Genomic DNA, 24,922 nt, shown 5'->3' on the forward strand with positions numbered 1-24,922 from the left:
TGGGAGACTGGGGTCAGCCCGGAACCCTTTCTCAACAAGCATGTGTAGTGATAAAATGATTATGTAACCCATATGTCAATGTGTAAACACTTGGCTCTTTAGGGCTGCCCTTACAGAACGCTTCTCCGCTCAGGCTTTTAGTAGGAAACAAATTTGATCAATTTGATAAAACAAGCATAGTTTTATCTAGTCAGGTCCTGGCCCATAAGGAGGGTGACAGATGGGTATGAGGTTATGAGGTCACTTTTGGCTCAGAAACTCATAATGAGATGGAAGACTATGGCTGTGAAGGGGACTGTGACATGAGTTCTGTCTCTGGAGGTGACAGCCCAGCAGCAGGAATAGAGCTGGGAAGGTATCTCTGCCTAAGCACCCACAGGCCCTACCTAGGAAGAGGCCTTGGAGATGGGTTGTCACGTCCTTTCCACTTGAGAACACGAAGGGACAGCAGCAGGGACATGATTGTGTCTGTCAGAGAAGTTGAAACACCAACAGCAGCCATGGCGTTCAGAAGATCATGATGAGGTTCCATCTCACCTGTTACGTAAAAGATAACAAGAAATGCTGGGCTGAGAGCAGGTGGGGAAGCGAGATGGGTGTCTGCAGCCTGCAGGGAAAGAGGGGCAGGGGTAGGACCGTGTAGAACAGCCTGTGGTGGAGATGGCAAAGGGCGCTGGCAAGGCTGGAAGGGACCCACAGAACCCAGGTCCTTGTCCCCTTGGCCTTGGCAGTTGTCTCTGTCACTGAGGCCTTTGAGAAAACGTTGTCCTCATGGCACTGGGGCCTCGTTGCCTCCTTGCAGCCCCATGGGGAAGCTGGAAGTTGTTGTACCAGTGTTGTCCTTCCCTCGGCCTTGCACATCCACATCCCATGGTCCCAGGAAGAGCCCTGAGCCGTGTATGAGGGACAGGATCCCCCTTTCCCATTGCCTGGAGGTCATGACGACTTCTTCTTTCTGCTTCAGAAAGCAAACCAAGGGGTTTCTCAGCATCAGAGGTGAAGAAAAGACTCAAAGGAGACCTCATGGTGGCTACAGCTTCCTCACAAGGGGAGAAGGAAAGGGAAGGTACTGATCTCTACTCTGGGGTGACCAATGGCAGAACCCAAAGGAAAGGAAGAAAGATGTGTCAGATGAGGTTTAGGTTGGACATGAGGAAAAGGTTCTTCACACAGAGGTGCTGGACACTGAACAGGCTCCCAGGGAGGTGTCACGGCCCCAACCTGACAGTGTTCAAGAAGAGACTGGACAACGTCCTCAGACACACGGGGTGACCTGTGGGGTGTCCTGTGCAGGGACAGGAGTTGGATTCGATGATCCTTGTGGGTCCTTCCAACTCAGGACATCCTATGATTCTATGAAGTACTAGGTCAAAAGTCCATGTGTTCATTGTACAGATGAGATGTAAACACAAACATCATGTGCATGTCCACTGTGTGCATGTGGTGAGATGAACCCAAGGGAGCACAAATGCTATCTGCTATTCCTTGGGGTGCCATAAAGGTCAGTGGGACAGAGATGGTGTTCAGGGGTCTCTTCCAACCTGTGTTATTGTAGGATTCCATGGATCTTTTCCTTGGAGAGCTCTTTCACGTCAGAATAGACAGAGGAAGAAGAGAAAAATAATAAGAGTCAGAAGCAGAGATATAAAATGCCCCAGTGTAAATACAGCAGCTCCTCTGAAGAATGTTTCTCCACTCAAACCCTTGATAGGAAATCTATTGGATAAATTTGATGAAAGCAGCTAAAGTCTATCTGTTCGCACACTGGATCACAAGGAGGGTGATGGCTGGGTATGATGCCATGTGGTCACTTGTGTCTCAGGAGCTCATAGTCCAGTAGGAAGCCAATGGCTGTGGAGGGGACTGTGAGGTCACTTCTGCCTCTGCAGGGGATAGGCCAACAGCAGGAACATGGCTGGGAAAGGACTGTGAGGTCACACATACCAGACGAGCAATCGGGCCCAATTAGCATGGCTTTGTGAAAGGCAGGTCCTGCTTGACCAGCCTGATCTCCTTCTATGACAAGGTGACCGGCTGAGCAGATGAGGGAAAGTCTGTGGTGGGGAGTGAATCCGCCACACAGGCTGTGGGTGTTGTGTCCTTAGACTGCAGTAAAGCCTTTGACACTGTTTCCCACAGCATCTCCTGGAGAAGCTGCAGGTCATGGCCTGGATGGTGTATCTGAGATGGGTATAGAACTGGCTGGGGGGCCGGGCCCAAAGAGTTGTGGTGAATGGAGCCAAATCCAGTTGGTGGCTGGTCATGGGTGGTGTCCCCAGGGCTCAGTATTGGAGTTAATTTTGTTTAATCCCTTTATCAGTGATCTGTATGAGGGGATCGAGTGCAACCTCAGTAAGTTCGCAGATGACACCAAGTTGGGTGGGAGTGTTGATGTGCTGGAGTGTGGGAAGGCTCTACAGAGTGATCTGGAGCTGCTGGTTCATTAGGCTGAGGCCATTTGTCTGAGGTTTAACACAGCCATGTGCCAGTTCCTGTACTGGGGTCATAACAACTCCCTGCAACACTACAGGCTAGGGGAACAGTGGCTCGAAAGCTGCCTAGCAGAAAAAGACATGGGGGTGTTGATCGAAAATGACTGAACATGAGCCAGCATGTGCCCAGGTGGTCAAAAAGGCCAATGGCCTCCTGGTGTGCATCAAGAATAGTGTAGTAAGCAGAACCACAGCAGCGATCATCCCCCTGTACTCGATGATGGTGCAGCCACAACTCAAATCCTTGGTTCAGCTTTGGCCCGTCACTATAGGAAAGACCTTGAGGTGCTGGAGTGAGTGCAGGGGAGAGGGACAAGGCTGTTGAGGGTCTGGAGCACAAGTCTGCTGAGGAGCAGCTTAGGTACCCGGGGTTGTTATAGCCTGGAGAAAAGGAGACTGAGGGGAGGCATTTCTGATCTCTACAACTATCTGAAAAGAGGTTGTAGCACGGAGGGTGTTGTTTTTCTCCTGTGTAGCAAGCGACAGGATGAGAGGAAACGGCCTCAGCTTCTGCCAGAGAAGGTTCAGAATTGATATTAGGAAACATTTCTTCATGGAAAGGGTTGTGAATCAGTGGAACAGGCTGCCCAGGGATGTGGTTGAGTCACCATTCTTTGTTCCTTAGCACAGCTTCTAGGGGGATCTGTGCCATGATCTTCCCAGGCACAGGTAAGAGGCTGACAGGTCAGTAGTTTTCAGGGTCCTCCTTTCTACAGCAGAGAAGCACTGCCACATGGAGCAGCTTGGAACGTGGAGACTGGACACGAGGAGGAAGAAATGTCACCCAAAGGGCAGTGCTGTGGTAAGAGAAATCATCCAGAAGGAGCATGAGATCAGTCCATCGCCTTGTGTTTCAAGGAACAGAGCATGAGAGTGGAGACACATCAGTCAACGTATGGAAATACCAGGGTGAGAGCAAGGGGAGGAAGCGAGATGGGTGTCTACAACCTGCAGGGAAACAGAAGCAGCTGTGGGACAGTGTAGGACAACCTGTGGTGGAGATGGCAAAGGACACTGGCAAGGTTGGATGTCACCAAGAGAACCCAAGTCTTTGTCCCCTTGGCTATGGCCATCGCCTCTGCCACCAAGGCCTGTGAGGAGACATGTTGTCCTCAGGCACTGGGGCACCTCATGGCCTCCTTGCACACCCCCAGGAAGGCTGGGAACTGTCACACCATTGTCCTTCACTCAGCACCACACAGCCCACATCCCTCTGGCCCAGGAAGAGCCCTGAGCAATGTGTGAGGGACAGGATCTGCCTTCCGAGGGGCTGGGGGTCAGGCCTTGGCCTCTCTGCTTCACCCAACAAAACCAGGGTTTTCTCAGCACCTCAGCTGCCTGCACATTTCCCTTTGTTTTTCTGCCACCATGGCCTCCAATCCTCTACTCTAACGAGTCCCTGGGGAGGTTCTGCTGGTACTTGCCCTCAGTGGAACTCATTAATACTTCAAGGTACTTAGTACTTTTTATTCTGGCTTTGACTTCTGGAAAGGTTTGTGCAATGTCCTCTCAGCACCTGAGTAACGTTACAGGACTCAGCACCAAATGCACCATGGGGCTCATTACACTGAAGAAAGCTCGAAGAAACCATGTCTCTCCTTGTAATTGTCCTCTACTCTTGTAGAGTGAATTAAAGAGTTTTCCTGTTGTAATTATGGAGAAAGATTTCAAAAAGGTTCTGATAAAAATGTCTTTCTATTATAAAGGGTGTATTTTATTACTTTTCAGTGTGGAGAAGAGCTGATTGCAGCATTATCTGATGTTGGTCCAGGGTCTCTCCTAAGGAGGTCTGGACTGGCTGGAGAAGCTGTCCCTTGAGGTGTCACACCGTGTGCACAACCTTGCTCCTCACCTCCCCAACCCCATCATTTCTCTCATGGCCTCCTGGGCCTTGCATCCCTTTTCCTTACACCAGACTTCTCCACTGCAGTCTGCAGCTGGATGTGCCAGCTCCTTTGCACCAGCTCCCACCTGCTCTCCTTGGAGACCTGGCTGCACACAGCAAAGAGGGACTTTGCTTTACCTTTGAACAAACAAAATACAACTGATGAGGGTCATGATTAAAAGAAAACACACTCCTCAACTGTACACCAATGATAAACTGCCACCACTGAGGTTCACCTTCTCCAAGGCAGAACCACGCAAGCAATGTTGTAGAGAGAAAGGAAACTCTAAAATAAACACAATAAAAGAGTTGTGTAAAGACAGAATTAGACAGACTACTGAAAGACAAGGAAGTTTTTAACTCCTTGAAGCTGAAAGCAGCAACTGGGTTGTTGACAGGTGCCTGAGTGATCAAACAGTAAGAGGAAGGAAAACCCAGAGAGCAATCGCAAGTGCTTGTGTGCAGATAACAGAGAGAGTGCAGAGAAGGGAAATGTTGTCGAAGATCAGAAGTTCTCCTCTTGTTCTTAATGCACATCCTGAAAAGTCTCTGTTTTCTCTCTTTTGAAAACACTGGTATTTAAAGTATTCAAAACAAAGAAAGGAGAATTAAAACACCAACAACGTTTCATACCTCATGTTGCAAGAATACATTCCCTTTACTCTACATCTTCCATTTGGTTTCTCTCTCATTTTTTTTTTAATGTTCTCTAGATTTCTCTCCTACCAAAGCCTCCAGCATTAAGAAAGACAATCCTTGTGTCTTGTACAGAGTTGAATGCACCAAACAATCCACTGCCATGGACTGTCAGTTCCACTTTTTACCCTTGGCACACAGTGAGTCATGCTGGAAGCTGTTGGCCACTCTGGCCTGATGGAGGAAAGAAGGAGAAAAAGGTTAATTGGAGTGTTCTCTTTTTAGATAGCCATATTGACAGTGATCTCAACAGATCTCTGTAATCTGTCTTTCTATGTGATCATAAGGAAAAATAAATATATATATGTGTTGGTAAATATATAGGAAAATACATAATTGTGTCCATTTACTCAGCAAAATACATTTCCTACCAGCACTCTCAAAGGAAGAATCTCTCTTCCGAGAAACTGCTGCCTCCCAAGCCTCTGTGACTGGAGACAGGAATCTGGAGAACAACCAGCAGTGGATGGGGATCAAGTCAGGGTAACTGGAACTAACACAACCCTCTCCAGTCTATGGGACAGCAGGGGCAGCATCCCAGGAGCTGAGACAGCAGGACGATGTCACAGGGAGGCCACTCTCCACCATTTTGGAAAGCTCATGGAGACTGGGGGGACTCCCTGACCACTGGCAGCTCTCACACAGTGTGTGCACTTTTCAGAATGGCCAATGGGTGAGCAGGGGAACTAAGGGCTGTGCCCCAGAACATCTCCACTGGGACCCCATTTCTGGGTGTCTGGAAGAGAAGGTGACGGGGTTTACCCAGGGCAGGTTGTGCCTGTCCATCCTCTTTGTTTTCTGTGAGGAAAGGACAGGGTTGTGGACGTGGGGAGAACACTGGTGATCTGTTACCTGGAAGTCAGCAAGGCATTCAGCATCATCCCGCACAATATTCTTGTGCCCAAGGCAGTATATTGTGGTCTGTGTCAGTGTGTAAGTAGATGAGTAAAAAGCCACCTAGATGTTTGGGCTTGGAAAGGTGCTGTAGAAAGGGAGAAACTTTCCAGTCCTGAGGACAGTCAAGCACTGGAAGCTGTGTCTCAGGAGTGTGCACTCACTCTGTCCCAGAAAGTGACCAAGATGTGTTTGGATAAAGCCCAGAGTAATCTGGTCTGACCCTGATTTGAGCAGGAGGTTGGTCAAGACACCTGCTGAGGTCCCATCCAGCCTGAATGACGCTGTCCTTTCATCGCCTTCATGTTTTCCATTTAGGGACAGCTCTCAGGTTCTCTCTGACCACAGGAATAACTCACATCACATGCAGAGCTGCTTTTCAAGTAACAGTAAACAGGCCTGACGACAACTTTTTCGTCCCTTTTCATTTGCTTCAATCCAGGGTCTTTTTTACTGTCCTAATACTCTTCCTAAAAGAACTGCCCATGTTGTTAAGCGTCTCAGAGCAGGTTGCTCAGGAGGTGTCAGCATCCATGTACAGAGTCTGCACATCAGCCAGGCAGCAAAGCCACCAGTAAAGAAATGGCGACGAGGCTCCTGACCAGCTCCTTAAACCCAGATATCAGTGTGAGAGGTCTGCTGAGATTACAGGGAAGCCCTGAAGTTTAGGACCGGAGAATTTTTAGTCCTATCTGAGCATCCTGGTTCATCTCCTGTCTGGCGGCCGGAAGATCTTGCACTGTACGGAAAGATAGTAGCCCCTGCCTTGATAGGTGTAGTGTGTAGTGTGTGATCTAAGCAGATGGATGTGACGTTGTAAAACTCAAGGTATATATATTGCTGTGTTACCTATCAATAAACGCCATTTGCCATCCACCACATTGGTGTCTGCGAGCTGATCGATCGAGTGGCCAGAGGGTGGTCGCCGTGCTGTTACTGAACCAGGTCGCTAGTGCCACCTTGTGGCTGCAACAATCTCCTGACCCATGTGGTGCTTCAGGTTGTGAAGAGAATCAAAACCAACTCCTTGACTGCAGTAGGAACTTAGGAATTTTACAGGTGTCACAGAGGGCAGATGAAGGGAGCTCAGAACTCCAATCTCTGCTGTACGACTGGGACTTCAGAGATTGGAAATGTAGGATAAAATGTTCTGTCAGTGCACACTGCATAAAGTTTGTGGCTTCCTTTGTGCCTTTTCACTACCCCGCGATCTGTTTGGCTTTCTACGGCTAAAAAGGAAACAACCCCCTTATGCCACCTGCCCCTCACACCAGAAAAACAAAGGAGAAAATGTATGGAATAGGGATGATATGGGAGCAATTTTGTTCAAGAGTTGTATTCTTTCAATGATAAAAAAGGTAGAAGTGAAAGGAAGCACTGTTCTAAGAACTTCATACAAGAGGCTAACTACTGAAATGTAGTATCTGTTCTGAGAATTGAGAATGACTGTTGGGAAGGACATTAAAGAGCTTTAGATCATTAGCATAACCAAGAATAAGGAGTTTTCTGTTACTGTTACTAGTGACAGTACCACTGTTCAAAAACATCCTTCAGAGCATCTCCATTCATCCTGGGCTCCAAAGCTCAGCCTTCTCAGATTTTGAAAGGATTGCTTCAAACCCCTGTGACCCAAATCTCTACAACTGTCTCTCCTCAACAGCCTTTTACCCCAGGAAGGGGAAAACTCCCAGTGCAGGCACCAAACCAGTGCCCAACCTGCCTGGAGAGCCAGGACAGTTGTGCCACACAACAGCAGCCGCTGAGGGAAGCTGGAGGTGATGGAATTGAAATGGTTCCAACCCAAATCATAGAATTATAGTATCATGGAATCATTTATTTTGAAAAAGACCCTTTACAACATAGAATACAAATATGAATCAAATCCTTAATCGCCACATCTCCACATCTTCTAAATAACTCCAGCAATGGAAGCTCCAGTCCTGAGCTGGCTGGACACCATTGGCTGCAGTTGGACATAAGATACTGGTCATGACTGTGAGTTCAGCCCTCAGTGGCAGAATGTCTCGCACATCACTGAGGAGGGCAGGGGGTTGGGAGATGGGAGCACGTTTCAGTTTCCAGATCCCAGCACAGAGCCCAAACGATCCTGCCCTTGAACTCTAGCATCCCAGTTCCTGAGATGCAAAGCTGGTGGCTTTCTGTGGATAATCATGTTAAAAGGCAAGAACTATCCTTCAAGAAGCAATGAGATGGCTGATGGCTTTATTGAACCCTTCCAGCCATGTCTGAACCCAGAAATGGAAAGCAGTTGATGTCTGCAGGTGGAGGAAGAACAGGAGGAAGAATTTCCTGGGAATATGGAAGGAAGAAAGGCCTCTCTTGGGCTACTCATGTATGGCAGTGACATTTCCATCCTGTGGGCATGGCTGTGCCTGGGAGATGGGGAATGGCTGCTGCTGGGGTGTTTGTGCTCAGCCATGGTCCATGAGCTGACCCTGCTCTGCTCCTCTCTTACACTGCCCACACTTGGATGGTCCTCAGAAATCATCTATGAGCCTGGTGGATGCATGAACCTCCTGGAGCTATGGGGTGTGGATCCAAATAGAGGATTCAAGCAAGTGTGGGGCTGGGACATTGAGGTGATTGGTGACCATTGCCAGGTGTATGAAAGAAGCTGGATGAGTTGTGAGGAACTCACAGGCATTTGCAGCTCCACAGAAAACCACAGCCTTGCAGTTAAAGAAACAGCACTTGACATAAAACCCATCCCCAAAGCACAAAACACACTGACCACAGGAAAAGCCTTGAAAAACATTGGACAAAAAATCTACCAGGTCCCAGGGGTCAGGGCTCAGCCATTCTGGTGATGAACAAGCATCAAGGGCTGACATGGCATCAGAGCCACCTCCACATGGCCCTCACCACCTCTAACCAGTGTCTCCAAGTCTTTCCTTCACCAGCCTCCAGGGACAGGGACCTGCACTGGTTGTTTCCTTCAGTGATAGCCCTTCATGGGGTCCCACACCCTCAGAAACCTGGGGTTTGCTTCTGCCTTTCACTTAATGAGAGGTTTGTTCATTGTTTCAGTATCTGCCATTCAGGATCATGGCAGCAGAGGGCTCATTAACATCGAAAATGCTCTTACAAGACAAGGCTCTGTGAGTCTTTTTCCTAAAGGTTTCAAGTCTGGTGTGGATGATTAGGGAGATTTCAGGAATAGTCAAACAGAGAGCATTTCCATAATAAATAGCAATAAAGCCAAATTTCTTCTTTTTCCTTCTCTTCTCAGTTTTCATTTTCTGTAATGGTGTCTGAGTGTCTGAGTTTGCTCAGGTCACACCTGACTTGAGTCCCATCCATTGCTGGGTGTTCTCCAGACTCCTGAGTTTAGGAATGAGCTCCCAGGAGACATTACTGGTGAAGATGGGGGCAAAGAAGCCATGAAGAACCTCAGTCCTGTCTGATTCTACTCTTGCAAAGTTCAGCAGGAGGCCCACATATGCCCGGTTTCTTAATTTAAGGAAACTGTGTAAGCTCATCTTGCTGCCTTCATTCTCCCCTGCAGCTATGAAGTCCAGATCAGCTTTGGCATCATCTTTACATCGATGGACAAGGTTTCTAAATTCCTTCTCTGCAGCTTCCCCTGCTTTCACCTCCTGAGTGATGTCTTTTTGTCCTGGAGATCCATCAGTTCAGATGAGCAGCCTCACAAGATAAATGCTTCTTTTCATGGGTTCTCAGAGGAATCATTCTTGTGCTTGGAGCAGCCTGTCGTGTAAGGCTGCTCAGGTTTCCTGAGCTTCTTCACCTTTCAGGCCTTCTTCCATGTAACCAACTCGTCTGCCATCCTCCAGTATGTCAAAGCCTTCTCTGGAGCCCACCAGCCTGTGCTCTGCTGCTGGCCTTCCTCCCTCCCCTCTGGTGCCTGGGACCCCACTATTTCCTGGTCACAACAACCAAGGTGGACACTGATGTTCACATCCCTCACCAGCTTTTCCTTCTTCATTCAGTACCAGATCCAGTTGAACATCACCCTTTTTGCCCACCAGGAAGGCATGTTAATAAGTTGTCCCAAGATTCTTTGGACTGTTGGCACCTGCAGCTTTGCCTGGTCAGTGAATATCAGGCAATTACAGTTACCCACAGGAACCTGCTCATTGACTGGAGACACCCTAAGGTTGCTGACAGAAGATCTTTTCCATTTCTTCTCCATAATCAAGTAGTTTGTAACATCTAACTGGATTTACATGACAAAATCTTGGAACTGGGGGTGAGTGTGGGTGTGCTACAGTTGTCACCTCTCTGAGAAGACAACAGGAGTTTGACCAAAGTCAGACAGAGAGGATTTCAGCTGCTCCAAGATGGACCCACTCCTGCCAAATCTGAGCCACTCAGTGATGCTGGCAGCACCTCTGGGATATTGTATTTGAGAAAGGGTAAAAAACACTGCACAACAGCAGGTGGGAGAGAGGAGGGAGGAGATGTGAGAGAAAAGCACTGCAGACACCAAGGTCATATCCCATAGGACCCAAGCAGGTCCCTCAGCAGGCCAAAGCTTGCTCTCCTGAAATCCTGCTCTTGGCCTTGTGATCATCTCCCAGGAGCCTCAGCTCCACTTTCCCATCCCTGGCTGTTCCATCCTGACCAACTCTTTGTGGTTTGTAAGTTTGAAGTCCCACAGGGCACCTCACCTCACTGACTCCTCTAGTCACCCGTGTCAGGAAGACGTTGTCAATGAGCTCGAAAACCCTCCTTGTCCCCAGCCAGGAACCTGGGAGGTGTGGGACCATAGTCCTGCCCTTGGCCTTGCACAGCCCCACATCACACTGTCCAGGAAGGGCCCTGGGAAACTTGGGACGGACAGGATCTGCCTTCCCAGGGCTGGGGGTCAGAGCTTGGCCCTTTGGTTAATGAAACACATCCAGGTTTACTCAGCTTCAGAGACACAGTTACTTTGCTTTTCCTGACCTGTCATCATTGCCTCCAGTTTTCTGCTGTAACCAGACCCTGGGGACAGTTGCTCAATCGTGTCCCTCAGTGGGACCCATTAACATTACAAGAAACTTTGGAGTTTGTATCTGACTTTGATTTTTTGAGAAGTTTCTTCTTCGTCCCCTTAGGGCCTGATGTCCATGGACTCAGCACCAAACCCACCAGAGGGGTCATTAAAGCACCTTGGGCTGCTCCTGTGCTGCTGAGCTGGGCTGGGCTCCTGGGACAGAGGGAGCTCCTGGCAAGCGGCAGCGCTGCAGAGACAGCTCTGCCCAGGAGCAGCTCCTCTGCACAGCACAGCAGGGCTGAGAGCTCTGCCTGGGGATCTCAGGGAGACGAGCAAGGCAGAGAGAGATTAAAGGTGGTCAGGGTTGGGAGGATGACTGAGAGCTCACTGGAGGAGAAACCTTTGCAGCCCTTGCCATGGTAAGTCTCTGGGTGCAGGGCAATGCAGCTGTAGCTCCTGGAGCCATCTCCTAAAACTGGCACAGGCACAACTGGTGGGATAAGTAAGGACAGGGATCTTTTTCAGCAGCTTTGAAAATCTGAGAAGCAAGTTGTTCACCCAGGGGTGCCCAGGGCTGTCCTGCAGAGCAGGGTCCCTGCACCCCAGGGCTGTGCCGGGGCAGGGACTCTGCCGCCTGCCAGGGTCAGCGCTCAGCCTGCCCAGGGAGATCCCATGGCAGCAGCTGTGGGGGGAAGGAGCAACCCCCGGCAGGGCAGGCAGGGAGCTTGTGGAGTTGAAGGGTGCTGTGTGGGTCAGGGCTGCTCAGAGCTCCAGATCAACCCCACAGACATGGCAGAGGGTCCTTCTGAACAACAACATCAAGACAGCAACAGCTGCAAGGGAAGGAGTCTGTGCTTTCAGTTTTCCACTCTTGGTTGTCTGGGTGTGCTGTGGGAGATGGGGATTTATTTCTCTCTTTGGAGAAGACACTGAGACCCCAGTACTCGTTAGGACTTGTCTGAGCTGCTCCTGAGCCCCTGCACACACAGAGCTGCCCCTGGGCAGTGCCAGGAGGTGTGAGCAGGACAGAGCTGAGCACACAGCGGGTGGGACGGGGTCTGTGACACTGACAGGGAGCAGACCCAGGGACAGAGACACAGCTGCAAGCAGCACAGCCATGGGCAGGGAGAGGGAGATGGACCAGAAATGCTGGGGAGGGGATTCAGGACCCCCTTGCCATCCCCTGCAGTGCAGACCCATTTCCCGGTGCAACCCCTGGTCTCCTCTCCTCCCCAGCAGAGCCTCTGCCCCAAAGCCATGGGGTCCAGGTCCTGAGTCTCCGCCTCAGCAGCTGGACCTCCAGGTGAAGGATTCCTGGAACGTGGTACACAAAAAAGGTGCTAAAAGTACTTGCTCTACAGTGTCATTAAGTGAGTGGCAGCAGCACAGCTGGTTAAGGAGAAGGTTCCACAGCATGCCCGTCTGCCTTTCCGTCCTTGCTTTATTTTCTGGTAGCACTGCAGTGTTCTTCCCTGTTTCTCCACCTGTCCCTGGAGCTCTTGCTCTCTGGGGTTGGGGTGGGAGTGTGGATCAGTTTTTCTTCTGACGCCAGCTCAGGGGGTCCTGACCCAGAGCTGTGTTCATGGAACCTAGATGTCCAAGCTGCAGTTTAAGCTGTGATGAACTGTTTTTTTTCAGATAGTAAAAACAGAATTCGCTGAAACATCCCTCCATCAGGGAGGGGTTTTCCATGAGAAACAGCACGTTTATTTTCCTCATAGAAGTCTCCCCTAAATTGTCACTGTCTTTTCCTCCTTGCACAGGTCCTCATGCTCACAGGCAGCAAATGTCCAACCGCAGCTCCATCACCCAGTTCCTCCTTCTGGCGTTCACAGACACACGGGAGCTGCAGCTCTTGCACTTCTGGCTCTTCCTGGGCATCTACCTGGCTGCCCTCCTGGGCAACGGCCTCATCATCACCACCATAGCCTGGGACCAGCACCTCCACACCCCCATGTACTTCTTCCTCCTCAACCTTTCCCTTCTCGACCTAGGCACCATCTCCATCATTGTCCCAAAGTCCATGGCCAGTTCCACCTGGGACACCAGGGCCATCTCCTACACAGGATGTGCTACCCAACTCTGTCTGTTTTTGTTTTTCATTTCAGCAGAATTTTATCTTCTCACAGTGATGTCCTACGACCGCTATGTTGCCATCTGCAAACCCCTGCACTACGGGACCCTCCTGGGCAGCAGAGCTTGTGTCCACATGGCAGCAGCTGCCTGGGCCACTGGGTTTCTCAATGCTCTGCTGCACACGGCCAATACATTTTCACTGCCACTGTGCAAGGGCAATGCCCTGGACCAGTTCTTCTGTGAAATCCCCCAGATCCTCAAGCTCTCCTGCTCACACTCCTACCTCAGGGAACTGGGGCTTATTGTGGTTAGTGTATTAGTAGCATTTGGATATTTTGTGTTCATTGTGCTGTCCTATGTGCAGATCTTCAGGGCCGTGCTGAGGATCCCCTCTGAGCAGGGACGGCACAAAGCCTTTTCCACCTGCCTCCCTCACCTGGCCGTGGTCTCCTTGTTCCTCAGCACTGTCATGTTTGCCTACCTGAAACCCTCCCTCCATCTCTTCCCCTTCACTGGATCTGGTGGTGTCTGTTCTGTACTCCGTGGTGCCTCCAGCCGTGAACCCCCTCATCTATAGCATGAGGAACCAGGAGCTCAAGGATGCCCTGAGGAAACTGATGGCTGGATGCTTTTCAAAGGCGTTAAACTTTCCATGTTCTGCATATCACTCATGACACGACTCATGACAGGTCTAACCTGTCTTTTTTATATTTTGTAGTTGTAGATAATTTTTTGGAGTTGGGGAAAGACTTGTTTGGGTTTGCTTTTTTAACTCTGATAATATTGCTAACAAAGAAATGTTATTATTCATCCCACATATCTGTCCACCTTTATAGATCAAGTCAAAGACCTTGCAAATGAGAAGTCGTGCTCTCTGTGTATTTAAAGAAAATAAATGACCCTTCCATGAATTGTTTGTCTGAGATCCTTCCTCTGAGACCTTTGTGAAGCTCAATACAAGATGTCTGTGTGAGAAGATGGAGAAAACAGTCCCAGCAGAGCAGCTCTGCCAGGCAGCACCAGCCTTCTTCTTTCTAGAGTCGTTCTCTTTGCACTTCCCCGCTCTCCTTCTCAGCCCTTGTGCTGGTGTAAGGCCTGAGCGCTCCCCAGGCTTTGTCACAGTCGTACTGTGTGTCAGTCCTGTGACCATGGCAGGCAGTGGGCACCTGTGTGACAGAGCCGGCCTCAGAACAGCAACTCCATCAGCAAGGGTATCTCCTTAGCACAGTGCCTGAAGGGTTAGGTCTTCCTCCCAAGTTCCTTGAAGAACATTCTTTAGTAACAGATGCTGAAGAGGCTCTTTGTTTGGTTTGTTTCTCTGTAGGCTCAGTGCGAGGAGATCAGGGTCCCAGTGTGGCTTAGAAGAGACTTCGAGCTGGTTGTTCAGGTGTTGCTTGTTGGTGGCCAGCACCCACGCACATGGTGAATAAGGCAGGGTCCCTCTGAGCACCCTCCATGACCTCCCAAGAGCTTGTGTGGGAGGTGGTCAGTGGCAGTGATCACCATCAGCTGGGGCTGCCTCCCAGCCTGACCAGTATGGCCTCGCAGAGTCACCACAGCCTGGGCACCACAGCCCACTTGATCTACAGAGCAAAACCCCCAGTTCAGGGCTGTGGGGAGCGTGGGGACAGGGTGCAGGAATGGCAGCCAGGCCAGTGCGGATATGCTCTCCTTGGGCAAAGGCTCTGTGGGGAGATGGGACCTCCCAGGAGAAGAGCAGGGCAGTGTTTGTGTGCAGACATGGAAAGAGAAACCCTTTGCCTGTGGGTGACAACTTGGGTCAGGCTGCCCTGTCCCTGGGGCAGAAGGAGCTGCCTGAAGAGACCCAGGGTCAGGACTTGGTGCTGTCCTGGGGAGCGGGGCTGGCACAGGGAGCTGAAGGCTTCCTGTCATCGGGATAGCCTGAGCGTGGCAGCCAGAGAGACACTGTCACTGACCTCTGTTTCCTCCATTTCATTCTACAGGTCCTGTCCAGATGGAGCTTCTCTGCTCGGCTGGGCTGGAGTGAGACCGGGGAGGTGGGGAGAGCTGGGGAGAAGCTGGGCTGGGCTGGAAAGTGCCCCAGAGAGGGAAACACCAGTGAAAAGCTGAAGTGTGTGAGTGTGCAGGGTGGGAGCACCAAACTGGGAGGAAGGGCTGACACACCAGCTGTGCTGGCATCCAGCGAGACCTGGACAGGTTGGAGGACTGGACAGGGGAGAACCCAAGGAAGTTCTGCAAAGGCAAGTGTAGGGTCCTTCACCTCAGGAGGAATAACCGCAGGCACCACTACAGGTTAGGGGCAGACCTGGAAGGTAGCTCTGTGGAGAAGGACTTGGGAGTTCTGGTTGATAACAGGTTGACCATGAGTCAACAACGTGCTCTTGTGGCCAAGAAGGCCAATGGTACCTGGGGTGCATTGCCAAGAATGTGACCAGCAGGTCAAGGGAGGTGAATCCTCCCCCTCTGTTCTGCCCTGCCGAGGCCGCATCTGGAGGTACTAGGTCCAGTTCTGGGCTCCCCAGTTGAAGAAAGACAAGGAATTACTGGAAAAAGTGCAGTGGTGGATTGCAAAGATGACAACGGGTCTGGAGCATCTTTCTAATGAGGAGAGCCTGAGAGAGGGGGTTTGTTCAGCTGGAGAAGTTGAGAGGGGATCTTGTCGATGTTTATAAATATCTCAAGGGTGGGTGTCAAAAGGTTGGACCAGACTCCTTTCAGTGGCGCCCAATGATAGGATGAGGGGCAACAGGCACAAGCTGAAGGTTCCATCTGTATATGAGGATAAACTTCTTTACTTGGAGGGTGACAGAACCCTGAAACAGGGTGCCCGGAGCAGATGTGGAGTCTCCTTCTCTGGAGACATTCAAACCCACCTGGACATGGTCCTGTGTGATCTACTCTGGGCGAACCTGCTTTGGCAGGTGAGTTGGACCGGATGATCTCCAGAGGTGCAGGGAACGTGGCTCACAATCAAACCCCTTTGCTATTTTAGACTTGTAAAACATGCATGGATCTTTGTGCTACTTGTACTCAGGTACAATTAAAGGCATCATGTAGGCCATGGGAAAAGATAAAATGGGGTCAGTGGGCCTTGCATACCTGTCAGGTTGATTTTTATCACACCTCTAACGCATCTAAGGGGTGGCAATATGTACACACTGCTGTGGATACAGTGTCAGGACTAATTACATGGGAGGGCGACAGTCACGGACTCCACACAATCCAATGTGAATTCAAGCAAAGCCGTTTATTGTTACATTTCTCCTTAAGTATCTTTTTGACCTGTCCATGTGCCACCCACACATCTAAAGGCTGCTTGCAATTGGTCAATAGCTACTGTTCACGCGCCGAAAACTAACAAATAATTGGATTTTACAAATCTGCACGAGCTCTAGTGCTAAGCAAAAAGTATCTACTAAATTGCTGACTTGCTGACTCTTCTTCACTTGCTCAAGGCTCGACTCTTGCTCTCTTGCTGGATACAAAGGCCTCAGATGCCTATTCACTTCAGTTCCATACAATGTCCATTAACTTCAAGGAAATCCCTCAAATCTCCCACAATTTCTATCAATATATCAGCAACAAGAGGAGGGCCAAGGAGAATCTCCATCCCATGGTGAATACAGAAGGAAACATAGTGAGAGAAGATGAGGGAAAGGCTGAGGTACTAAAAGCCTTCTTTGTCTTTGTTTTGTCTTTAACAGTCAGAACAGTTGTGCTCCAGGTCCCCATCCCCCTGAGCCAGAAGACAGGGATGGGGAGCAGAATGAAACCCCAATCATCCAAAGAGAAATGGTTGGTGACCTGCTGCACCACTTGGACACCCATGACTCTATGGGGCCAGACGGGATACACCCAAGGGTGCTGAGGGAGCTGGCACAGGTAATCACTGAGCCACTTTCCATTATCTACCAGCAATCCTGGCTAACTGGGGAGGTCCCGGTTGACTGGATGTTGGCCATGATAACACCCATCTACAGGAAGAGTTGGAAGGGCGACCTGGTGAACTACAGACCCGTCAGTCTGCCCTTGGTGCTGGGCAAGGTTGTGGAGTAGATGATCTCAAGTGATATCACAGGATTCATATAAGAGAACCATATGATCAGGCCCAGTCAACACGGGTTTATGAAAGGCAGGTCCTGTTTGACCAACCTGATCCCCTTCTATGACAAGGTGATCAAGTAGACAAGGGAAAGGCTGTGGATGCTGTGTCCTTAGACTTCAGCAAGGCCTTTGACACCCTATCCCACAGCATCTCCTGGAGAAGCTGCAGCTCATTGCCTGGATGGGTGTATCTACGATGGGTAAAGAACTGGCTGGAGCTGTGGTGAACAGAGCCAAATCCATTTAGGGACCGGTCATGAGTGACGTCCCCAGGGCTCAGTATTGAGGCCAGTTCTATTCAATCTCTTTATTCACGATCTGGATGAGGAGATCAAGTGCACCCTCAATAAGTTTGCAGATGACACCAAACTGGGTGGGAGTGTTGATTTGCTGGCAGGTAGGAAGGCTCTACAAAGGGATCTGGACTGGCTGGATCAATGGGCTGAGGCCAATTTCATGAGATTCAACAAGAACAAGTGCTGGGTTCTGCACTTGCGTCATAACAACCCCATAAACGCTACAGGATCATGGAAGAGTGGATGGAAAGCTGCTTGGTGGAAAAGATCTGGGGCTGTTGATGGGCAGTGGCTGAACATGAGACAGTGTGTGCCCAGGTGGCCAAAAAAGCCACCAGCGTCCTGGCTTGTATCAGGAATAGTGTGACCAGCGGGACCAAGGAAGTGATCACCCCCTGTACTGGGCACTGGTGAGCCCGAACCTTGAATCCTGGGTTCAGTTTTGGGCCCTTCACTATGAGAAAGACCATGAGGTGCTGGAGTGAGTTCAGAGAAGGGATCAGAGCTGGTGAAGGGTCTGGGGTGCAAGTCTGATGAGGAGCAGTGGAGGGAGCTGAAGCAGTTTAGTTGGACAAAAGAAGGCTGAGGGGAGACCTTCTCACTCTGCACAGCTCTCTGAAAGCAAATTGTAGCATAGAGGCTCTTGGTTTCTTCTCCCATATATCAAGTGATATGATGAGATAAAATGGCCTTAAGTTGTGCCGGGGAAGGTTCAGGTCAGACATTAGGAAACATTTCTTCATGGGAAGGGTTGTGAGGCAGTGGAACAGGCTGCCCAGGGCAGTGGTGGAGTCACCACCCCTGGAGGGGTTTAAAAGACTTTTAGATGAGGTTCTCAGGGACATGGTTTAATGCTACAGTTGGGTTATGGTTGGATTCAAAGATCTTGATTGTCTCTTCCAACCAAAATAATTCTATGATTTGGTGTTTCTAATCCAAGTCCCCATGTGTGCAAAAGTTTCCTTCATAGAAGAGACAGAGTGACTGGTAGAGAAAAACATAAAGCTGAAACTGAATGTCAAGAGAGTGAGCAAACCCTGCTGTCCCCAAGGTCAGAGGGAAACAGGGCTGGGAAGTGCAGACCTGGCAGTGGTGTCTCTGCTGCCCTGGAGGGCCTTGATGGACATGAAGGTGATCTCCATGACTGACAAGGTGCTGCTGACAGACCCACTATGAAAAGTGTTGGTCCGTTCCTCAGCTGTATCGTCAAGGGGGTGAGTGAAGGGTGGTGGAGAGAAAAAACAGAAGTTTTACAGCGTAGACGCATACGTGGAGACTCCAGTGTAGTTTGCTTCCTATTCATGGACCGCCTTACATGTACTAGATAGAGAAATGACGGACATGCCACACTCCCGTGGTGGCAACCAGTTTGTTTCACAAAGACACCGAGTCTGTCTGCAGTGCTGTCCGGGGTGTCGGTCACACATCAGTGTGAACGGGGATGGCTGTCCCGTACAGAACCATCGCTGTCCCTGCCCAATGCAGGAGGGGTGTGCGAGAGCCTTGGCACCTCACGTAACACTGCAGGTCTGTAATTGGCAATAGAAGGAACAACTTCCCTGAGTATGATCAGACAATGTGGGGATGTTCATGACACTTCTGCCATTACAGTCAAAGGAGCTGGAGTCAACCCAGCTGATGGAAAAGACGGAGAGAAACTTAGCTCTGTCCGTGGTTCCAGACTCCACTCATCAAATAAATGCCGGCATAGGCTGCCCCAAACATAAGAAATAAAGATTCTTTCATCCTAAAAGTGGCTATCTGATGTCAGTTCTATTGGCCAAAGGGATTCCCCACCGGCCTACAAGAAGTTGCCCCCAGATGCTGCCTCTCCTCTCCGCATTGCTCCACTCAGCTTGCAGCCAGCTCCAGGTATTGTGCATCACCTCTGGCACTTCACAAGTCACCTCGTCTTTGCATCTCAGCACATCAGTCTTGACCTCTGCCTCCATTCATTAGCACGGGAGCTGAAACAAGGAGCTCACATGTCAGTGTCTATTGCGTGTGCACCTGAACTGAGGCCAGAGGAATCCATCTCCTGTGGGTTTGTGTTGTGTGTGGGGGTAGCTGAGGACTGCAGACATGGAATGGGGGTAGAATCCCCTCCCTCAGAAAAGGCAAATTAGATCATTTTGTGCCCCTGTCTGGTCGTCATGTCCAAAGACGGGACAGTGAAAAGCTGATTCCTGGACCGTAAAATTTTTCGAATGAGAGAAATGATTCTGCGGGAAAAAAAGTGTCTCTCCTTAGCTGAGACAAGGAAATCAGTGCTGACTTGAGCCTGTTTCACAGCAGGTTCCCCCAGAGCTCCAGGGGCACCGGGAGGGAGCCCAGAGAGGACAGAGAAAGGGACATCATGGGATGCTCCTCTGTTGCTAAGCTGGGACCAAGGGAGCTCCTGGCAAGCGGCAGCACTGCAGAGAGACAGGTCTGCCCAGGAGCAGCTCCTCTGCACAGCGCAGCAGGGCTGAGGGCTCTGCCTGCAGCACCGAGGGCACAGGAGCCAGGCAGAGAGAGGGAAAACGCAATGTAGGGTTGTAGGTTGCTGAGGGCTCATTGAGAGACAAATCTTCACAGTCTTAACACGGTAAGTCTTTGGCTGTAGGACAATGCAGCTGCATTTCCTGGTGGTATCTCCTAAAGGTGGCACATCCTGTATTACCGGATCTGTCAGGTCTCTTACACAGTATTTCTCACGTAGAGGAGAAGAAAATTGTCCAGAGCAGGGCTTCCCTGCTGCACCATCAATGGGAAAGGGCATGACTGCAGCTTCTCCAGAGGGTGACTGCAGGGGGAGCTCCCAGGGGGGCCCAGGGCTGTCCTGCAGAGCAGGGTCCCTGCCCCTAGGGCTGTGCCGGGGCAGGGACTCTGCCGTGTGCCAGGGTCAGCGCTCAGCCTGCCCGGGGAGATAACAACAACAAGGATGGGAGAAGATGTGAGTGGAAGGATAAAACCCTATTAGGGCAGAAAAGATGCTTCTGCTGTGGAGAGGGTGCTGTGTGGGTCAGGGCTGCTCACAGCTCCAGATAACCCCCAGGATTTTTCCAGGGGGATGCCTCAAGGAGAAGATCAATGCAAGGATTACCAGACAGATAAGGAGCTTTCCTGAGCCTGTCTTTTCAGTTTCCTCTCCCAAGGGGTGCAGGAAAGGATAAAATGAAAATGAGCTCTCATGCTTAAACAAGTCACTGAGACTCCTGAACTGCAACTCTGAGTGATCAGTACATCTGCCAGAAGGCTCGTAACATCCCTTCACCACCCCTCTGCCTGTGCACAGCACCTGCATCACCTGGCTGGACCCCTCAGCCTCAATCTGACCTGTCCTGTTTTCCAATCTGCAAACAGGAAGATGCCCCCAGGCAGTGCCCTGTGAACAGGCAGGATCTGTAGGGCCAGGGGGAGGGCACAGAGGGTGGGATGGGGTCTGTGAGCACTGACAGGGAAGAGACATGGACAGGGAAACACCTCCCAGGGGGAGAATCTCCAGGCAGCAGGGAAATGATCAGAAATGAGAGGAAACTGAACCTCGAATTGTTATGGGAGGGAGAACACAGAAAAGTCCCCGTGATCCCCTGCAGTGCAGATCCCTCCTGTGAGCAGCCCCCTGGCCTCCTGTCCCACCCAGCAAAGCCTCTGCCCTCAGGACCGGGGACTCCAAGGCATGAAGCAGCTCCTGTGCAGCCAGAGCTCCAGTTCCTCTGCAGAGCACGGGGGCTGAGAGCAGCTGCCCGGCAATGTTGGTGTCTGGGAGGTGGCTGCACAGCTGGGGAAGGGTGACGCTGTCTGAGTGCCCGGCTGCCTCTGCCCTGGCCTCTCTCACACCCACCCTCACCGCATTGTCCTTCTTGCTCCCCTGCTCTGGGTCACTGCTGTTGGGATCTTGTTCTTGCTGTCAGGCTCTCTGGGGATGGGAGTTTCAGCTGCAGAGTCACATGCCAACCTGTCCTACAGAATTTGTGTGTTATCTGAATCCCCATGTAGAAGCACAGAAATGAAGCAACAGAGAAAATGCTGTTTGCTTTGTGAAAAGAAGTCGTGCGTGTCCTGGACTAAATGTGGGGTGCTGAGACCTTAGGAAACGGTGAGACATGTCATGGTGTGAGATGGATCCCTCTGTTCTCAGCAGTGCCTGGTGGCTTTTCAGGGTAACATGGGAGTGTGATCCGGCTCCATCTCAGAAAGGTGCCAGCCCAGGGCAGCTGGAGCAGGACAGAGGGACAGAGCAGCTGCCCTCACTCTGCACTGACCCACAGGCATCCTCTGGTCTCGCAGGACTCGCTCTGTTCTCCCTGAGTACACCAGAAATGCTGAGGCTTTATGACACCCAAGAACGCTCCCCAGGGTTGGAGGGCAGAAGGAGAAACACCAAAGCTCTCAAACTCAGTTTCTCAGACCTGGAGGTACAGATGCTGACAGTCCCTTCTGCACCAGGAGCGGTTCCATCTGACACAGCTGAACCCCAGGACTGGTCCCTGCCTACCCAATCACACAGGGTCAGTCTGACTCCTCAAGAGCCCCTGGTCAGAGACCCTGCTCTTCATTGCACACTCATCAAGCACCGACGAGGGCTCCAGCCAGGACGTTCTCCTGAAAAATAGAAGTGTCTCTTTCTGGGAGGGTGTTTGGAAATGGCTTTGTTTTTTCCCAGAAAAGTCTCATCTAAACCATCACTGTCTTTTGCTCCTTGCACAGGTCCTCATGCTCACGGGCAGCAAATGTCCAACAGCAGCTCCATCACCCAGTTCCTCCTCCTGGCGTTCACAGACACACGGGAGCTGCAGCTCTTACACTTCTGGCTCTTCCTGGGCATCTACCTGGCTGCCCTCCTGGGCAACGGCCTCATCATCACCACCATAGCCTGGGACCAGCACCTCCACACCCCTATGTACTTCTTCCTGCTCAACCTCTCCCTCCTCGAACTGGGCTCCATCTCCATCACTGTCCCCAGATCCATGGCCAGTTCCCTCTGGGACACCAGGAACATCTCATACTTGGGATGTGTTACCCAAGTCTTTCTGTTTGTCTTTTTTGTTTCAGGAGAGTATTGTCTTCTCACTGTCATGTCCTATGACCGCTACGTTGCCATCTGCAAACCCCTGCACTACGGGACCCTCCTGGGCAGCAGAGCTTGTGTCCACATGGCAGCAGCTGCCTGGGCCACTGGGTTTCTCAATGCTCTGCTGCACACGGCCAATACATTTTCACTGCCACTGTGCAAGGGCAATGCCCTGGACCAGTTCTTCTGTGAAGTTCCCCAGATCCTCAAGCTCTCCTGCTCACACTCCTACCTCAGGGAAGTTGGGCTTATTGTGGTTAGTGTCTGTTTAATATTTGGGTGTTTTGTTTTCATTGTGGTGTCCTATGTGCAGATCTTCAGGGCCGTGCTGAGGATCCCCTCTGAGCAGGGACGGCACAAAGCCTTTTCCACCTGCCTCCCTCACCTGGCCGTGATCTCCCTGTTTGTTCAGCACTGGCGTGTTTGCCAACCTGAAGCCCCCCTCCATCTCTTCCTCATCCCTGGATCTGGTGGTGTCTGTTCTGTACTCGGTGGTGCCTCCAGCAGTGAACCCCCTCATCTACAGCATGAGGAATCAGGAGCTGAAAGTAGCACTGAAGAAGCCGATTCATTCTTTTTTCTGTCAGCAACAATAAGTTACCTGTGTCTCTTCAGAACTGATTTCCAGTTCATCTCAGGAACCTTCTGTGCATTGAGCATTTTATCTGTGATAACCATGTTTGTCAAGGAAGTTCTTCGTCCATGAAACTTCTCCGGAGCCACAACTCAGAGGCCTGTCTACCTGTTTCTGGGACCCTGGTACAGCTGGTGTCCTATGTCACATGTCTTTTATACAGGGTGTTTCAACAGGACAGACCCATTTTGAAATCACTCTGTCTCTGAAATTTGGACCAGATTTTTGAAACACTCCTTAGAAGGGGATTTCCTCAGTTTCAGTATTTGGAGCTTGGGCTCCTCTTCTGAAGCTCTGGTCATCCTGAATAAATTTCCCCCACAAGGCCATGCTGCTGTACTTGTGTTTTTCATGGGCTCAGGGGAGGACATGGGGCAACATGCGATGTCACGGTTCTGGTTTGATTGTCCATCTGTGGGTGCCCAGTGTTCCTGGAGATGGTGAAGGACCTTCAGTGATCTGCCTTGGACTGTCTCACTGTGGTTTTCAGGCACCACAGCCTGATCCCCGTGCTCTGTGCTTCAACAGGGGAATAAATGACCCACAGAAACCTATTTCTGCATTCCCAGCTCAGGGCAGGCTGCTCTGTCACTGCAGTAGCAGGAGCAGCATGAAGAGTTCCTGGCCAGGAGTCTTGTGCTGGTGAGAGGGGCTGGCACAGGAGGGCTGCCAGCAATGGGGGTAAAGGATCTCTTGAAAACAAGAGCAGGGGACAAAGGGGAACTGGCCTTGCTTCCATCATGCCATGGCTGGCCCCGGCCCTTGGGTTGATAGGGAGGATGATCCTCTTCTCTGTCCCAGTCCATCCATCCATCCATCCATCCATCCATCCATCCATCCATATCAGCACTCCATCTGGGTGAGCTGCCTCACCATGTTTCTCATCCCAATGAGATCATAGAATCATTTAGGTTGAAGGAGACCCTCAAGATCACTGTGTAAAACCATTAACCCAACTCTGGCACTAAACCATATTCCTAAGAACCTCATCTACATGTATTTTAAAGAACTCCAGGGATGGTGACTCAACCACTACTTGGGCAACCTGTTCCAGTGCCTCACAAACTCTTCCAAGAAGAAATTTTTCCTAATATCCAAACTGAACCTTCCCAGGTGCCACTTCAGGCTGTTTCCTCTCCTTCTCCCACTTGCCACATGGGAGAACAGACCAACACTTCCATGTTGCAGCCTCCTTTCAGGGAGTTGTAGATAGCAATAAGGTCTCCCCTCAGCCTTCTTTTCTCCAGGCTAAACAGCCCTAGTTCCCTCAATTGCTCCGCATCTGACTTGTTCTCCAGACCCCTCACCAGCTTTGTTGCCCTTCTCTGAACTTACTCCAGCACCTCAAGGTCTTTCTTGTAGTGAGGGGCTCAAAACCGAACACAGGATTTGAGGTGCATCCTCACCAGTGCCAGGAACAGAGGGATGATCACTTGCCTGGTCCTGCTGGCCACACTATTCTTGATGCATGCAGAGATGCTGGTGGCCTTCTAGGCTACCTGGGCACATGCTGGCTCATGTTCAGTCACTGTCCATCAACACCCCCAGGGCCTTTTCCATTTGGCAGATTTCCAGCCGCTCTTCCCGAGCCTGTAGTGTTGCATGGGGTTGTTGTGACCTAAGTACAGGACCCAGCACTTGGCATGAAATTGAACAAGTCCAAGTGTTGGATTGTTCACCTGGGATAGAGTAACACTGAGCGCAAGTGCAGATTGGGAGAGAGCGGCTGGAGAGCAGCCCTGCAGAAAGGGATCTGGCATGATGGTTGGCCACAGGATCAATAGGAGGCAACACTGTCCCCCAGCAGCCAAGACAGTAAAACACATCCTGGGGTGCATGAAGCACAG

The 24,922-nt window shown here is 50.7% G+C and overlaps 2 pseudogenes; both read left to right on the forward strand.

Annotated features, from left to right (window-relative positions):
• Positions 1–13,058: 13,058 nt before the first annotated feature.
• Positions 13,059–18,721, forward strand: LOC136116154 (olfactory receptor 14J1-like; annotated as a pseudogene).
• A 3,379-nt stretch (positions 18,722–22,100) lies between these two features.
• Positions 22,101–23,037, forward strand: LOC136116192 (olfactory receptor 14A16-like; annotated as a pseudogene).
• Positions 23,038–24,922: the final 1,885 nt, after the last annotated feature.

Source organism: Patagioenas fasciata, chromosome 7 (assembly GCF_037038585.1).
Source record: "Patagioenas fasciata isolate bPatFas1 chromosome 7, bPatFas1.hap1, whole genome shotgun sequence".
NCBI lineage: Eukaryota > Metazoa > Chordata > Aves > Columbiformes > Columbidae > Patagioenas > Patagioenas fasciata.